At 43.8% G+C, this 15,612-nt stretch overlaps 1 protein-coding gene across 3 annotated transcripts in view; it reads left to right on the forward strand.

The window, feature by feature from the left end:
- The first annotated feature begins 1,910 nt into the window (after positions 1 to 1,910).
- The window catches only part of fam49a (family with sequence similarity 49 member A), a 30,405-nt gene continuing 16,703 nt past the window's right edge, over positions 1,911 to 15,612 (forward strand). For all 3 annotated transcript variants that reach the window (XM_068576692.1, XM_068576691.1, XM_068576693.1), the window contains exon 1: positions 1,911 to 2,072. The gene's annotated coding sequence lies outside the window, so the exon portion shown is untranslated. The remainder of the gene's footprint in view (positions 2,073 to 15,612) is intronic.

The raw sequence follows: 15,612 nt of genomic DNA on the forward strand, positions 1-15,612 counted from the left end.
GCAAAAGGCTCATTTTCTTCACAGTGTGAACACAGAGAGTTTCAGATGGCGTCAGTGTGCACTCCTTCATTATCGGTAAGGCAACGCGACCAGCCGTTGCCACCAGGTGTCACTTTTGAACAATTTTACTCAGTCGGACAATCTGCATGGCTCCCAGTATTTCGGCATGATGTGTGACAAACTAATGGAGCGTTAATCACTGTGCTGTTGAGCCTGGCAGTGGGCAGATCAGTGGTCGGCTCTTCAGCTGAGTTTAAAGCACTAATCGTGTCATAAACAGCTGGACCCAAACCTTCAGTCAGCTATATGCACTTTGGGTTCCCATGTCCTAAATTGACCTGTTGGACAGACAGGACAGTAAAGATGTCTTCCTTCTACTTTTAAATCACAGTCTTAGAGTGTTTGCTATGGTTGTAGCTCTGTGCTGTCTTCTCCCTGAGGAACTACAGCAGTAAAACACACAGTTTCACTGACCTACTTTCAATTAAATGTGTTGTTTTCATACCTTCACAACATGAATATAATGTGTGGCATAACAGAGTATTAAACACATGAACTGTGCCTTACTGTGTGTGTGTGTGTGTGTGTGTGTGTGTGTGTGTGTGTGTGTGTGTGTGTGTGTGTGTGTGTGTGTGTGCGTACAGGAAACCCAGTTCTGGGCAAGACGTGGGTGTACTCTGACCCCCATCATCTCACCTAACTGGCCCTTAACGGCCCGTGGAGGTGTGTTTACCCTGCGCATACCTTCGACCACACTGCTGACAACAACACTGAGCTCCAAACCCTTTCACACAGCCGCAGACTCAAGGCTCCAGCGCGCGTCGTGGCAACCTGGTATGGCAACGCGCACGGAAATAGCATCAGGGGCTACACGAGGCCTTGCTCTGAAAAGACCGTATGTTTTCTTTGTAGAGCCTTGACATTCTTGAAGGCTCCGTGTGTGTGTGTGTGTGTGTGTGTGTGTGTGTGTGTGTGTGTGTGTGTGTGTGTGTGTTTATGTTGCTTTGCATTGCAGCTCCTCTGGGTCCAGTATGAAAGCCCCCCCTCCTTTCTTATCTATCAGTGGCCGAAATGCTTTGCATGGTTATAAATGTTAAAGGGTCAAAAGAAAAGCATTTTGGTTTGATAAAATAAATACTTACTTTCATGCATGACAAAGAAAGCAAAAACATATCCTCACATTTGAGAAGTTGGTATCATCAAAATGTACTAATTATTAAACCCAACTCGTCAATGTTTTTGTTAATACCTTTTTTGTTGACTGACACATTATCTCATAAACAAATCGCTTTTCCTCAACTTTATTTGTCAAACACTTTGTCACACACTTCCCTAGATTTATATTATATTATGCATGCTTGACACATGAATCACTGACACTGTGGAGGACAGAAAAATAAATAAATATATTTATTTAATGATGTCCTGTTTAGGTATCACTTATATTTATATATTCCTGTGTTTATTTATACATTTATTTAAGTATTTGTGTATTTATTCATGCATTTATTTATTTATACTTAAGTCATTTTCTGTCCTCCATACAGCCAGGGATAACATTGAAATTTAACTAGCAGGAGTCCGTAAAGCAAGTGTGTAAATAACATTAAAGGTGGTAAAGTATTATACTGACTGTTATAATTCTTAAAGAATAAGGATATTATGGAAATTAAAAGCACATTACAACAGATAGTGTTTTCCTCATAGTCTTCAATGTGGGCTTGAAGTTGGAGACACAAAATCGTTTCAACGCACTGCAGATGAGAAATCATTTGCTGCATTGTATTGCGCAAAAAAATGAAAAACAATTGCGGATTTCATTGGCTCTTATCGCACTGTCCCTAATATTGACCAATCACAAAAGCGAAGGGGCGGGGCCTTTCGTGTGGACCCTCCCCCCACCCCCCACACCACCGCCCCCCACGCGCTGGTCTGGCGGCAGAGGGAGGGCTCTGCTTCTGAGCGTGTTGTTGTCTGTCGCTGCTGGGGGACAGAGAGCTGCCAAGGTCGGTGAAAGTACAGCCCGAGACCGACGTTACATCCTCAAGAGTACCACCCCGAGAGGCACACAGGTACGTGTTTGTGTTAAACCAACTTTTATTCGTGTTTCGCGGGCGCTGAGTTGGATATACTTTCACCTGGTGTCATGCCAACTTGTGTATCCCCGGCAAATCAGTGACTGTCAAAACGAGTTCACATGGGGAAGAGATGCCGGGGGAGGACGCGCTAGCCGTGCTAGCTCAAATGAGCCGCTTTTTGGGGCGCTGAAATGAGTTTTGTGGCGGTGTTACACGTTGGGCAAGACTTTTATTTAGCACTACTTGTGCCCTATTTAGCCACTGTGATTATTTAATTGAGGATGTAACCGTTGCCGCGTTGCTTGGCGGCAGCGCCCCGGCTAACAGGCGCTCCGGCTAGCCAGCCAACTTAGCTTGTAAGTAGCTGCCGTATTGAAGCCACATTTCATTTGAGTTCCCCCGTTTTCAGTTAGCCGAGCAGTTACTATTGCTCTATTTCGAGCCCCAATCGCTTGAAAGAATGAGTGGATGAGTGTGTGGGTGAAGTGAAATACTTTGAGTCACCGGTTTGCTTCAAGTTATAACAGTTTTACAACTCTCTCTAACCACAATCACCGTGTTCACAACTTGGTAGACTAACAGTAGAGTCCTCTACGACCATCGAGGTATCGTCCAATACAGGCAGGTGGAAGGAACAACGCCTGGGTCCTTTCTACTCTTCTAATGTGTGTGTTCTTTACATTTATTCCCCCTGTTTTCCCAATCTAACAGATCTTTTGTCCTAGTATGGTTGACTGTTTTTATGGTCTCGGTTGTAAATGCCCCACAGCAGCAGCTGTTTCTTTCTCTTTCCTTTACATGAGTCCATGAGTGACTTGTCTTTGCCCAGTGGGATATCATTGTAGTACACACGTCATTATCTCCAATAACAGCAATACATCATTGGCAATGGTTCATTGGTTCAGTATTATGAGTCACTGCAGTGCTGATGTGTAGGTGGTGGTAACGTTACCCAGCAGCATGCACTGTGTGATGGAGGGGTTCAGCTGCATGGTTGGTGTCGATTCCTGAAGAAATCAGTCATGACTCGGGGCTTTCTCAAATCTGAGTCCACATTGGTGTCCGACACAGCAAACCAATGTGTTTGAAGCAGTTAACTAGCTAATATACAGCGTCTTAGAAAAGTGTCAGGATATGCATATTTAATTACATATTTTTTGCAGGCTTTACATTTTAAGTAGGCTTGAGATACCAAATGTTGGTGTTTCTGAGGAATGTGCTTTATTGTCGCTCTCAATGCACTGAAATGGCGCTCTTTTGTTAGGGAGGACATACAGCAACAGCTGCACTCCTCTGTGTGTGTGTGTGTGTGTGTGTGTGTGTGTGTGTGTGTGTGTGTGTGTGTCTCTGCACATGTGTGTTTTGTGTCAGTCGGTATGCTAGCCCGGGATTGCAGCAGTTCTGGAATGCTGCTTGAATTCTGTGACTTAAACATTCTGGACAATGGCCGCTGTGGATGAACCTGATCTCTCATGGTAGAGTTTGAAATGCTTTGCATGTTCTGTGCATAGCCTATTTTAGCCGTGCGCCTCAGTATCCATTGTGCAGACAAGTAAGGGCACGTGGAGCTTTGTATAGCCCAAAAGAAAAGAAGTCCAAAAAAAGTCAACTCCAAGCAGCGATCACATATGAACAACCACGCATAAGCCAAGGCTAGTTCTGTTGACTATAGAAGTGTCAGACTTTAGCTTTCATATATCGGGTCAGCATGAGACGCATCATACTGTTAGCAGCAATAACGGACTACATCCGGCTGTATGTTGAAGTGGTGAGCCCCGTTTGCACTATCAGGCACGGGATATTTAAATGGATGATTAGAAACTTGAGAATATTGCGTTAGTGACGAGGCAATGCATTGCTTTGGAGCATCTTGGTGATGGGGCCTGTGTCCCAGTAGACTGGGTTTGGCAATGATTACGATACTCTCCTGATAATATTTTGTTACAAGTGTACGGCTAATGTAAACGGACTAGTTCTGCATGGCGCGTGTGAACCATGTTAAGGTGTCAGATGAAGTGATGCGGTGCAGCAAATGAGATAACACTGAAAAGAGCAAAGGACATGTCAGACTTCACTGTGTGTGTGGGTGTGTAAGTGTCTGAAACTTTGCTCCACCATTGCACTGGCAGAGCAGTAGCTGTTGGATTGCAGTTTATCGTTTTGTTCTCTCGCCGCTCAGTGTTTGCTTCTGACAGAAAAACAGGATATGGCATCTTGCACCTTCTCAAACACTGGTATTTTTTCACATTGTGGTTTGTTCGTTGCATTACGAGTTGACTGAGGCAAGCACTGGGAAGGTCTTTGCGTTGCATCACAGTATTGCACTTGTATTTATCTAGCCCTGCTCGGATGCCACAGAACCAGCATTGACACAACTTCTGCCGAAAATAAACTCAGAAAGGAACGTGTGTAAACTGTAGACGAGAAGAAGTTTAGCTTATTGCGATTAGGCACGAGTAAAAAGGTGTAATGTTTCAACACCGCAACACCGCACTTATCAAACCAGAAACCAAAATATGTGTCGATGTCATACCTCAAACGCAGCAAAACATGCAATACATTACGTTTAGGTTGAATATGCATCGTTACAATCAAAGAAACACAGTAGCAAGCAAGCTGGCTTTCACCTTCTTTACCTTCTGATGATTGAAACATGATGACTGCATTACAGTTTTATTACATAGAGGCATCCAGCTACTGAGAAGTGCTGCTTCAATGTCTGCCCAGATAAAGGTAATGTGATATTTGCAGTTAGGCTGCTCTCTAACACCAAATGCTTGCCGCAGCACTTTTTGTTTGTGAGAGTCCAACTGTGAATCACAAGTGGCTTTGTGACACGATATGAGAATTTCCAAAGGATTTCCTTCCAGCACTGCACATTGTGCCAAGTCTCATATCTGATTTGAGCTTTTAGCTGAGCAGGCAGTGTGAGTCCGTCTTATATCATGATTTAACTTTTGTTGCCAGCTGAGGTTAGCCTGCAGCCCGGCAAGGCCATCGCTGGCGCAGTCGGTCACACTTTTATGTGTCTGATTTTAGGTCCTCCTCCAGTTTCATTCAACAGAAGAATGATAACTCTATCGTATCAAGAAAACAAATTGTAACTAATGGCTGTTACTGTTTCCAGTCTTAAGGGCAACTTTTTGCAGGTAAGGCCTACCTACCACAGTGACTTAAATATGTGAGGCCTTAATCATCTTGACTTTGTTCACTGGTGCTCACCCTCTCAGGAGAAGCTGACCACTCTCATTACACTTTAAATCATTACTCCATTCAGACGGAACAACTCCTAGCTCTTAGTGCTCGGCTGCTCTCCGGTTGTCAACGACTAATCATCCAGTTTAGTGTGGACCACCAGCCACCGCTGACTCAGCCAACGCCGCCATCTGGGCTGGAACAGAATGCACAACAGACTTCTCACTGGCTCTGCAGCCTCAGATGCCCAGCTAACTGTGTGTGCGTCTGCATGTGCGTGTGTGTGCGTGTCAGTGCGTGTCAGTAAAAAAAAAGAAAGTGAAAGAGAGAGTTAACATGTACACAGTAACAAGAAGACAGAGCGATTGAAAGGGGTTTAACAGATAAAGGTAATACACTGTTTGACTTTCCTTTTCAGTTATCATGAGAAATATTAGCGCTGCAACCATATGAGGGCATTTAATTTCACTCAAGAGGGCCCGCCAGGGTAGATACAAGACCTGTCAAGTCACTGAGAGCCCTGCACTTCCAAACAGGGCTTCAGTGACTCTGACAGGACGTCTGTTCAGGTTAAAGTTAGCTGGAGTGTGTCTGGTGTGTGCTAATGACAATGGACGCGCTTGTTTTGACACACACTCTGAGTTTTTTTGTATTGTTTATTGCAAATATGGCTCCAGGACTCTGTGGAAAGCAGTATTTATGCTCAGTGGTGTTATCCTGATTATTATAATTAAGTGTGCATAAGGGCTTAATGATTAGTAATCACTATCAATTAAAGGACGTTTTGACATTTCACAGTGAGAAAACAAAAGTTGGCTGAAGTCCAATTATCAGTTTCAGGTTCTCAACCTCGCCTGCTGGCTCAGTGTCACGGCCTCATGGGACGTTCTTCACCAAAACTTCATGTTTTGGAGAAGAAAAGGCAGATGACTCAATCATCTCAGCTGTACCCACCTACACAAGGAGCCTTTTCAGTCCCACAATTTACCAAAGCAGGATTAATAAATCTCAGCTGTTGGAACAGCTTATCTCTTAAAAGCTTAAAGTGTACTAACACTTAAGCCACCGGCATTCAATGTTCACCAGAAAAATGTCCTTCAGTAAAAAAGTCTCTAATATTTGTATTCATTGTCGGCCGGCCTCGGCCCCCTCCTGTTTTTAACAGCCAGAACATTTTATATGTGTGTGTAGTCGACCCACGGCCGTAAAACACCACGCCAGATCTCTGTCTGCTCCGAGTTCCCGTTTTGCCCCAAAACTACCCGTCTGCCTGTCTCTCTACCCGTCTGTCTGAATAAGTGTGTGTTGAGCGGCGCTGCTTCATGACCCCGTACACTTCCTGCTCACGTTTCACTTTTTACACTCGCATCCTGTCAGCGGGACAACAACTCTCTGTGTGTCTGTGTGTGTCTGTGTGTGTCTGTGTGCTGTGTGCGCTCGCTGGCTGCTGCTGGGCTGGTGGCTGACGGTTCTGTTGGGTTTATTAGCCCTCGAGTGCTCCAGTATTACTCTTACTGTGTTGTTCTTTGGTTTCTCGTAATGTTTGCTCGGGGTAACAACATAGACTTGCCACAGAAATCATGTAAGCTTCTTTCATCATAGGAAACAGATTTTAGTTGTTTTGTGAACTGAATAAGAGGGATTCAAATCCTTTTTAACCTGTTGAAAACTCTGCAACCAATTTTGTCTCCAGACCTCCTTTCCCCTGTTTGAGTCGTCGTAGGAACCCCAAATTAATTACAATACAATATTATTGTATGTATTTGTTCAGCAAAGTTTTGGGGGGAAAAAATTATATCTGGAAGAGAAAAAAAACACTTTAAAAAGATCTTTTGATCGTAACTATTAACTTCCAGCATGATATGAGCCAGATTCCCCAAAAATGCCTCCTGGAGCGTCAATAAGACACCTTTTTGGAAAGATTAGGACCTAAATAATCAGAATCTGCAACAACAATCTCAATAAAACAAAGTCTTGGCCTGTTAGGAAGGAGTTTCAGTCAAAAAACTGTGTCGTTTGGTTTAAAAATGGAAAAAAATACATATTTTATACCAAAAGATTGTCTGAATGGGGCATGCTGGGACTTAAAATGGGGGCGGCAGGATTTTCCCGCTCGGTTCCCAAAGGTTAAAACACATATTTAAGTCGCCATTCGCTTCCTCATATTCTAACGTTCATTTTGGCCCATCAGCCTCGTATGGGCTCATGCTGCATCATGCCGGATAAGTAACCTGTTGTTGGTGAAACCTGAGTGTACGACCGGGTCATTTAAAATGCACACCATCTGTCCCATCGATCTCATGCAAACTACATTGAGCAACCGGCTTTTTTGCTTTGGTTTATTAATGCACAAAGGCCCAGAGCGCCAGGCTTTCTAGGCCACTGGGAAATTGGAAAGCTTCAGAAAAACGTGTTCCTGTACGAAGCTGCTTGAAAGTTATGAAACTACAACAGTTGCACTGATTGAATTATTCCCATCCTTTGACTCTTTGTCATGTATTACTTAGTGAGCATGTTTATGCTGCACAGGCAATACCAGTTGGACAAATTGGGCATATTTCTGTTTACAGAGTTAACTCCTATTTTAACAAACGTTACTGTTGTCTCACTTCCGTTGTCTCTCTTAATGGTTTATGAAGTGAAATAGACTGCAAACTGCTTCTCTTTGTCTGGCACAATGCTGCTGCCACATCTGTACGTTTCTAAAAAGCACTTTTAGTTGAAATGTAAAAACCTTGGTGATACAATTAGCCGTCACCGAATGGCGAGATGGGGTCCTCGTTTCAAGACGGGTCAGGCGGGTCGCAGACAGGCTGTGTGGGCTCCAGAGTGAATGTATAAAACACAATATTTAACCTTGACAGAGATTAGAGAGCGGACGGTGTGCTGCCACGCCACCTGTTGTTTTGCATCGCCACAGCTGGCAGAAGGATCTCGGTCTCTGACTGGCTGTTTTTTTTTTTGTGCAATTCAGCAGCACTCATACTGATCTCAGCAGGTGCAGATTTACAGCTGTTTATTGTTCATGACAAGCCAAGTCTGTAGGAGCAGAAATATTAAGACGTTTAAGAAGACAGCCGTCTTTCTTTTGTGAGGAGGGCGTATCAGCACAGAAAACTAGTGGAGTTGAGCTGTGTGTGTGTGTGTGTGTGTGTGTGTGTGTGTGTGTGTGTGTGTGTGTGTGTGTGTGTGTGTGTGTGTGTGTGTGTGTGTGTGTGTGTGTGTGTGTGTGTGTGCTGCGAATCAATGTCCTGAACCCTTGCCCTGTGTGTATGAACTATGATGATTAGTAGTCCTGGAAATTTGACTGCGTCATTATTTGGGGGGTGAAGAAAGTGTTGCAAGATTTTTTTTTATTTTTGCTATGATCGAGTCTGCGTGTGTGAAGATACACATCTTGAGTTGTTTGGGAAACCCGTTTTGCACTTTTAGTTGTCACAGCTCCCGTTCTCTCATCCTGCGTGCTGCCTGTGCTTTGTAGTGTTTGTGAAGGAGTGTGTGTCGTCTTTCACGTACAAGAGATGGAAATGAGATCCACAGCGTGCAGAATCAGAGCAGACGGAACAAAGTGGAAGCAGTGTGAGGAGCCTCTGATGCGCCGCATCACTGAGCGAGTGCACTTGATCTTGGCGCCGGTCGAGCCGGCGGACTCCAAACCAAAGGCCTCTAAAGGTCAAGTATCGTGTGCTAGACCAATGTGAAGTGATTAGCACTGATCCCTCGCAGCAGAGCCAGAACGCCATAAATAGGTCTGCTTTCACATGGAACACACACAGACGCACACACACGTCTCACTCAGCATAAGTATCGCCTGTTTTTGTTATAATGACCTGTAGAGCATTTTCTCTGAGCCGTGATGTTTTATAATCGTACTCTAGTCATCTCTGTCGATTCCCACCCCCAATTCAACATGTGCATTTCTATATAAATGGCCTTCTATCCCACAGATCAATAGATTACTTCCTGAACAGATATCATGAACAGTAGATGGATGTATTAGTAGTTTAGCTTTTAGAAAAGATGCTTCAATCCCAAATCCACTATCTTCAAATGCTGGGCTGAGTTACTTTGCTTTCACACCTCACAAATCGCACTGTGAGGCTCCTTATTCAACACTCTCGGTTCGGTTGTTTGGTCCGCATGAGGATTCAATTCACAGCTTTTTACTCCAGACCAAACGGTTTGTTTTAACGAAACCAAGCCGGTTAGGTGTGAAAGCTCCCTCAGTGTTGAGGCAGGCTGTTCACTTTAATGCTGGATAGTGATGATATGAAGCTTGTCTCTTTTTGGGGTTGATAATCTTTTTTTTTTTTTGTGATATGCAGACAAGAAAGTGCTCATTATGAAGCACGCAGATAATGAAAGGGCTGGAAAATGAGTTCACCGCTTTACTGTGTTTGAACTTGCTTCTTCGCTGTCTCGCTTTCTTAGTTTGATAAACTTGAAATGTAAAAGTACAATTTACGCCGTTTACGGGGGGGTTGCGTGCCAGACTGTCTCTTGCCTGACGCTCTCGCACAAACGCTCGGCAACACTAGTTTCACACAAGACTCGGGCCCCACGCAGACATGGTTCCCTTTGTATCTGCTGCGCTGTGGACATGCAGGGCTCGGCGCAGAACAGAAGTGGCATTGAGCAGACGTGGGAGGAATTCCTCCGCCCGGAGTCCCACTCCACGCAGCAAGACGGCCGCTCTGCCTCCGCCTCCGCCTCCTCCCCGAATACCAAACGCCCTCCCAAACTTTCCTACTTGCATTTCGACTTGCATTTCTTTTCCCCTTGTATTGTTCTCGGCAGTCCGTCTCTCCATCCCACCCTCTCTTTCTCAGCATTGAAGGCTCTCTGGGTTGTTTACTACGTCCCCGGGCCCCTCCCCCTGTTGCCATTATCGGCGTCTCGCTCTCTCTCTCTCTGCCTCTCCCTCTGCACCAGAGGCCAGATGTGGTGGAGGGATAGTGGTGAGTTTGTAAATGAGCAAGTGTAAAGCCAGGCAGCCGGCCCAGCTGACGGCACCAGCCTAAACAGGCGAGACTCAGTGCTGCGTGACTGTGTGAGATGCTCCGGTTTCAGCGTTTCAGAGAGCAAAGCGACTACTTTAAAAAAAGATTTGTGCTCGACGTGCAAGTCCGAGCAGCTAAAGAGCTCTTCAGTGTGTGTGTGGACCAGTCGACCAGAACAGCCGACAGTAAGAGGGAGGGATAAAGAGTGTCAATGATGCAGCAGAGGGAAGCAAGGCTGCCATTGTGGTGGTGCTGTGCAGCCCCCCCACCCTCCCTCCGCTCTCCACCCCCCCAGCCCGTGTCCATATTAGGGCAAAACTCAGCCAACCTCCCCTGGAGCTGAGCTCAACCCCCCAACACGCCCTGCTGTCACATTTGCTCCGGCGAAGGGCGCCTGAGGGAGACGCAGCTCCCCTAACCCCATTTGAAGGCCTGCTTTCCTGGCCTGTCCAAACAACACATGGGTTTTAAGAACGGATGCACAAGGCCGAGGCCGATCTTTGTTGTTGTTGTTTTTTTAAGTGGCTGCCTGGTGTGCTTGACTGTTTATTCTTTTAAACGGCCTGTAGTGTTTGGGCTAACTTGAGCAGAACGTGACCTTATGATCACTTCACTCCATGTGCACACATCCTCCATTGTATTTCCCTAAGATCATAGAATCCACGGTCTATTAACTTAATTCTGCAACATTATATAGATGTAGTAATATGAGTCTAGATATCGATTTTGGATATCATAATATGGCATAAGTGTTGTTGTTTCCTGGTATTAAAGGCTGCATTACAGTAACGGATGTCATTTTATGAACTCATCAGACTGTTCTAGCTGCTCTATTATTTACCTTTACCACTTAGTCATTCTATCCACATTACCCATGATTATATATCTGTCAAGGCACTAATAGTCAACTCTTCCAAATCAGATTAAGGTAATTGGTCAACAATTATTGTTCGAGGAAATTGGAAATCTTGATTTCAGGATTGGTTATGTGATTTTCATCAGAATATTTCTAATATTATGAACCAAAATACTTATTATCACCATCACCTATTTCCTGTAACTTTGTTAAAGCCATCCATAGTGGTGATTTGCATAAAAACAAACAATTCAAATGTTTAGGAAATAAAATATTGTATTTTATGGAGAAAAAAAAGACTCTTCTCATTAGTAGTTTAAATGATGTATTAAGAGCTAGTGTTAGGAAGTTAAAGAGGTCCATTCAACTCTGTAATATCTATTTTATATTGCTGTGAAATCATCTCCTTTACTCAGATATCTTAGCTACAATTCTTCTGGTTAGAAACTGCGACATTTTATAACCATGGTCACGGTCAAATCGGTTATTCCCGTTATTCCTAATCATCACTTGATACTTCTTTCATGATTGTTTTAAGATTAAAAACCCGAACAGTAACAGCACTCAGCAGGCTCAGACCAAAGGTCAGCACCACATAAGTCGATCTTCACTCCCTTGGCTTATTTGTGGAGATTCAGTGCCAACTTTATTATTCTCACTAACAAGACGCAATGACTCGTAAAAAATGACAAGCAGTCTGTCCAGAAACACGGCCAGTGAGAGGCCCACTAGTTAAACAATTGGTTTGTGGTTGCCACTCATTTTCCTAGAGACTCCCAAACAGAAGTTATTTTGGTTCATCGGTGTTGATTTTGGTTTCCTTTTGGTTTAAACAAAGTCCGTCTCGGAGGAAACGGGTTGACTTCGCAGACATAAGAAGTGCTGGCTTGGTACACACACATTTTAGTCAAGCAACAATGTGAGGACACAAATAACGGGATTACTGGCAGGGTTCAATACCTACATCACTCCTTGGGGTCACAGTTCAATTCACCCTGTAATGGTTGGGGCAGGAGGCACTCAAGCATTGCATTATGGTCAATAAACAAACAGAGAAAGACGTTGTAAGCGCACTGTGTGCTCTAAAGCATGCTTGTGCACCTGCAGTGATAGAAAACGGACGCACCGATCGATCACCTGCCGAACAAAAGGGAAGAAGACTGCAAGTAAATAAATAAAAAAAAATCAGAGACTTATTATATTGTTAATCATTCCCGTTCTGCTCAGAGTAATCCCAGTGACGGACTGGTCCTGCTGGAGCTAGCAGCTAACAACAGAAAGGAGCTAGCAGCTAACAACAGAAAGCAGCTAAGCAGCTAGCAGCTAACAACAGAAAGCAGCTAGCAGTTAACAACAGAAAGCAGCTGAGCAGCTAGCAGCTAACAACAGAAAGCAGCTGAGCAGCTAGCAGCTAACAACAGAAATTATTATGATGCGTTGAAGCTTTAATCCATAAAAATGAGTACTGAGCGAAGCTAGATTATAACATTATCATGATGTGTTCAGGTTCTTTAGAATTGACAAAAATAAAATGGTTTTAAATGGAAACCGTGATCAGCCAAGAAAATTGGTGCATTTCTAGAAAACAATAATTATTGTCTTGCCGTGTGCTGAATTTGCATTTGTGAATATACAGCGAGCCTGACTGGCAGGAGTAATGAGAGTGGCACGTTTCAGATCAGGGGTGTCAAACTCATTTCAGTGAAGGGAACACATGCTGCCCATTTTGATGTCAAGTGGGCCGGACCAGTAAAATCACAGCATAATAACGCATAATTAACGACAATGTTTCTCTGTGTTTAAATCATTGGTGAAGGTTTTTAGATGATAAACTCTATTTTAAGGTCTTTCAACAATTACATAGAAACATAAAGACCAAACATTCAGACATCAGCCCTCTGCAGATTCCCTCGCTTTGTGACGCGTTTGTGGCGCCACTTTCATGACGTGATCCATGTTTAACGACTTCCAACACAATAATATCAGAGCTCACATCAATTGTAACTGGAACAATGCGTTACATGTCCGTCTTTCAAGAAGAGGATTAGAGGTTCAAATCCCAGCTCTGCTAATTTTGATTTGATTTGTTTTTTTGGTTTGTTTTTCCTTCTGGTGGATTGAACACCCTGGTGGCCGGATCCGGCCCACGGGCCGTATGTTTGACACCTCTGTTTTAAATAACAGTCCAGAGCATGCTGCTCTATAGCCTTGAATTAAAGAGCGTTCATTTATAATTACGTGGTTTAATAAGGCAGCGCCTGTGTGCCTTTACACCCCGAATAAGGAGAGGGAGCAAATGCTGGTTTGACACACAGACTGAACTGAGGAATGTTTGCTTGATTGACAGATGTCTGAGCCTATCAGTCAGTAGCGGTGATTGCTACTTGCTTTTAATCTGCATAGCTTCACTGAAGCTTTTCCTTTTTTCCAAAGATTTGGTTTCTGTTGTTCCAAAAGCATTTGACTGAAATCCAGTCTTAACATAACTTATTTAGTGAACTGGATACTGTATCTGCTTCATTCCCTCATTACTGGGATTTTTTTCCCCCACTGGATCCTGAGCTACATTGGTATTTCAAGATCTCCATATCTGGTTCCTCGCCAAAGTAGCTGGTAGACAAACTCCCAGACGCCGCCAAAATGTGGAAGCATTTGGCCGATGTTCCTCTTCCTCCATCTGGGCTTCACTGCAGCACAAGCCTTTTAAAAATTTAATTGATCTTTTATCGTCAATTCTCTGTTCCTCGATGGCAATGTGCCGTTCAGAGTAGAGCGGAGAGGAAAGTCTCTTCTGTGTCATCGTTCAGTGTTTCAAAGCCTGGCTGTTTGAAATGTGTGCACCGAGACACAGGACAGGAAGTTGACTAAATTTGACCTCAATAGTCACCTGAGTAGATGCTATATATAACCATTGCATCTTGGTAACCATCAGAATATGCTTTAAACACTTAAAATGTACAGCAAGCACTTTACTTACATTTAGTTAAGAAATGCATATTTGTTTTTGTACATATATTTTTTTAGTGAAAAGCAAGCAAACAATCTTAAATATGGTCATTATGAATCATATAGTCCCCAATAAAGGATCATTAGTATACAACCATATTTTGTTATTTTTACACAATTATGCCTGTATTTTATATTATGCAGCATTTTCCTAAAAAGTATTTTTACGACAATGTTTAATTCCTCTCAATCTCCCTTTATGACCCTCCACAAGTGTGTGTCAGTGTCTCTGGAGGATGTCCTCCTCCCTTACTCTGCAGCGCTGGTCTCTGGGCGTCAGTCGATGGGGGCGGGGCTTGAAGCCCTCAGCCAATGACAGAGCTCCAGTTTGGGCGGGACTTTTATCAAAACGCAGCGACCCGGTCACATCGCTGTCGCTTTCTGTCTGGGTCACGGATGAAGGACCCAGAGTGGGGGTGACACACACACACACACACACACACACACACACACACACACACACACGCACACACCAACGTTGAGCAAACAGGATGAAGATTTTGCTTCAGCTGCATGCATTCAATCAGAAAAAACTTTCTTCATGAGGACTTTTATGATGTATTCTAAGCTGTTTAGAGTTTGTGTTATGTAGTTAAACACGCCCTAATTTCTGATTTCTGATATTTTTTTTATTGTTGCTCTAAAACACTTATAGTGAGAACTACTGCCCTCAGTTATTACAGCGTAGTAAATTAGGCTCTTACTGGTTATTACATTGGGAGATTATACGTTTAGAGTTAATAATCAAGATTATTTGACTAAACTTTCATCGCCTGAGACGAGTATCTTGACTTGACAACAGCTGACGTTGTAGAAATATTGAGTAAAGAGGAACCGGGCTATTTTACTTTGTAATAATGAAGTCCTCTTGCGATCGCAGTCGCTCACATGAACACAGTTCCCACACCGAGTTTTTCTTTTCTTTCTTTTTGGTGTGTAAACCGCGAGTCGACACTCATTTCCTGTTCAGCTGAGTATCAGTTCTGAATGAACGGTTTTAGTGCGGTGTAGTGTGTGAACTCTAGCTTTTTCCTGTTTTTCATTTGTAGTTCTTCTGAGGGTTATGTGCATTAGTGTCGCGGTAGCATGGAAGCTATTTCTTGTTGTAAAATTAATGCAAAGTGAATGGAGGCACTTGCCATCATACAGTGCTGTCAGAAGAATAAATCTTAATGCTTGGTGATGTCCCTCCTCCTCCCCCACCTTAAACCCCCAGACCCAGAGCTCACTGGTGGGTTCTGAACCCATCATCCATTCATCAGCTGTTGCCATGCTGAATGGAAGAAAGATGCTCCGGAGTTGTCACAAACGCACACATTCAGTTACTCACGGGAGGGTTGCCGTCTTCCAGCCCATTGAACCTCCATCGAGTGTTAACCCTTGCTTGAACCCTTAGGGGTGTCTGCATGAGGCAGATCGTCCTGAGCCAGATGCCCCCCCCCCCCCTCCCATTCCTCTGTCACTCCCATCCTCTGCT

The sequence above is a fragment of the Clinocottus analis genome, unplaced genomic scaffold (genome assembly GCF_023055335.1).
Source record: "Clinocottus analis isolate CAN_PGR_092001 unplaced genomic scaffold, fCliAna1.0.p SCAF_15, whole genome shotgun sequence".
Lineage (NCBI taxonomy): Eukaryota > Metazoa > Chordata > Actinopteri > Perciformes > Cottidae > Clinocottus > Clinocottus analis.